Source organism: Magnolia sinica, chromosome 3, assembly GCF_029962835.1.
Source record: "Magnolia sinica isolate HGM2019 chromosome 3, MsV1, whole genome shotgun sequence".
In the NCBI taxonomy this organism is placed as follows: Eukaryota; Viridiplantae; Streptophyta; class Magnoliopsida; order Magnoliales; family Magnoliaceae; genus Magnolia; species Magnolia sinica.
The window spans coordinates 59,671,657-59,674,422 of NC_080575.1; positions in this window are offsets into that span (position 1 = coordinate 59,671,657).

Consider the following 2,766-nt stretch of genomic DNA (forward strand, 5'->3'; position numbering starts at 1 on the left):
CTTCCTCCAACGTTTACTGTTTTTGAGAATCCAATGGGATTGGTTTGGACTTCCAACACTCCCCTCCAAACCAAAACCGGCTTCATTCTGAGCATCGTTCTTAGTCGTTTAAATGCATCTATCGGCAATGTCTTTGTGAAAATATCTGCCACCTGTTCCGTAGTATGACAATACTCTAATTTCATCATTTTCTGCTTTACATAATCTCTTAGAAAATGGTATTGGGTATCAATGCGTTTGCTTCTTCCATGTTGTACCGAATTTTTGGCTAGCTCAATTGCCGACTTGGTATCCACATATATGACTGTCGATTCTTCCTGCGGATGCTTTAGCTCCTTTAGCAGGTTTCTCAACCAAATTCCCTCACAGATAGTGGACAATGCTGCGACGTACTCTGCTTCACATGTGGACAGGGTGACCATATTCTGCTTCTTCGAATTTCATATGAAAGCAGTCGTTCTGAGATAGAATACATAGCCAGTGGTGCTCTTTCTTTCATCTTGGTCACCTCCTCAATCACTGTCTGAGTATCCATACAGTATTGCTTCATCATCGTATGAATAGAAAAGATCGAATTACATTGTTCCTTTGACGTACCTGAGGATTCTTTTTGCGGCTAGCCAGTGTGATTCTTTTGGTGCTTCCATGTACCTACTTAGAAACCCAACACTGTAAACGATATCCAGCCTTGTGATTATGAGGTACCTTAGGCTTCCAATCAGACTCTTGAACATGGTCGAGTCAATGCGTGTTCCTTCTCCGTCCTTTATCAGTTTTAAGCCCGTTGCTACAGGCGTGCTTACAGCATTGCAATTGACCATCTTGAACTTTTCAAGTAATTCCTTGGCATACTTCTTTTGAGATATATGATGCCACCATATTGTTGCTTCACTTCAATGCCTAAACAAAAGGACATCAGACCTCCATCGGTCATCTCGAACTCCTTAAACATGGCCTTCTTGAATTCATCAAACATCGGTTGGTTGTTTCCTATAAACAGCAAATCATCAACATACAGGCATGTTATAAGTATATCGCCATGAGCACTCTTCTTGATGTAAACTGCATGCTCATATGAACATTAGGCGAAGCTGTTCTCTTGAAGATAGTTGTCGATGTGTACATTCCATGCACGTGGAGCTTGCTTCAACCTATAGAGGGCTTTCTTCAGTCGATACACCTTGTTTTCCTCCCCTTGCATAACAAAGCCTTCAAGTTAGTCAACATAGACTCTTCTTCCAGAATTCCATTCAAGAATGCAGATTTTACATCCAGTTGGTAGATCATCCAACTATGATGGGCTGGAAGGGAGATAATCATCCTCACAGTGTCAAGGCGAGCAACAGGAGCGAAGACTTTTTCATAGTCCACCCCGTACTTCTGTTTATAACACTTTGCTACGAGCCTTGCCTTGTAGTGATCGATCTCACCATCAGCATTTTGCTTGATCTTGTACACCCATTTGACGCCAATAATTTTATAGCTATTAGGAAGCGTAGTCAGCTCCCATGTGTCATTTTTCTCAATGACATGAATTTCTTCTTTCATAGCAATTCTCCAACATTCTTCTTTTATGGCCTCCTGAAACATCAGAGGCTCATGATCTGCATACAGGCAGAAAAGATTGACCTCTTCAGTTTGCTCATAGATGTCGCTTAAGCTTTTCATTTTTATAGGTGTCATGGGTGAGGACGAGTTGGCCGAATTTTAACTTGATGGAGTACTTCTATGAGTGATTGAATGTACTACTAGACTTCTATGTACTGATGATGCGGCCGTAGAAGGTGTTGCTGGCATTTGCTCTTGACGATCATGCCTTTCTTCATGTTCTTCTGTTTCGACTAGAATATCTTTGGTTGATTCTTCATCGTTCCATTTCCAAGCTTCTTCCTCACTAAAGACCACATCTCTACTCACCACTAGTTTATTGGTTAGTGGATTGTAAAGCTTGTAGGCTTTAGATCCTTCATTGTAACCGATGAAGATGCATTTTTGCCACGATCATCAAGCTTCCGTCTTCTTGCTTCTAGAACTTGAGCGTAGGCAACACACCCAAAGATCCTTAGGTGTGCCACGCTCGGTTTGTAGCCACTCCATGCCTCCTGTGGTGTCATGTTTCTGACGCTCTTGGTTGGACACTGATTGAGCAGGTAGGTAGTACATGCAACTGCCTCTACCCAGAAGCTCTTTGGCAGGCCTTTCTCCTTCAGCATGGTCCTCGTCATGTCGAGGATAGTGTGGTTCTTTCGTTCCGTAATGCCATTCTGCTGTGGTGTGTAGGCTGCAGTGTATTATTGCTTAATGCCTTGTTCCCTGCAAAAATCTCGAAATGCATTTGAGGTGTACTCTCCACCTCTGTCAGATCTGAGTACTTTAATTTTGTGACCACTTTCGACTTCAACATGAGCTTTGAAAATTTTAAAGATAGTGAAAGCGGAAGATTTTTCTTTGATGCAATACACCCAAAGTTTTTTGCTGAAATCATCAATGAAGGTAATAAAGTTTTTATTACCTCTAAAAGAGGGTGTTTCTAGTGGTCCGCAAATATCAGTGTGAACCAACTGAAGTGGTTCCTTTACTCTTCTGGACACTCCTCTTGGGAAGGAGTTCCTTTGTTGCTTGCAGAGTGTGCACGCCTCACACACATGTTCTGGAACTTCAATAGCCGGCAAGCCATGCACCATGCTTGATGAGGATAAGAGTTTAAGGCCACTGAAATGAAGATGCCCAAAGCAAAGATGCCATCTCCATGAATCATTCTTCACG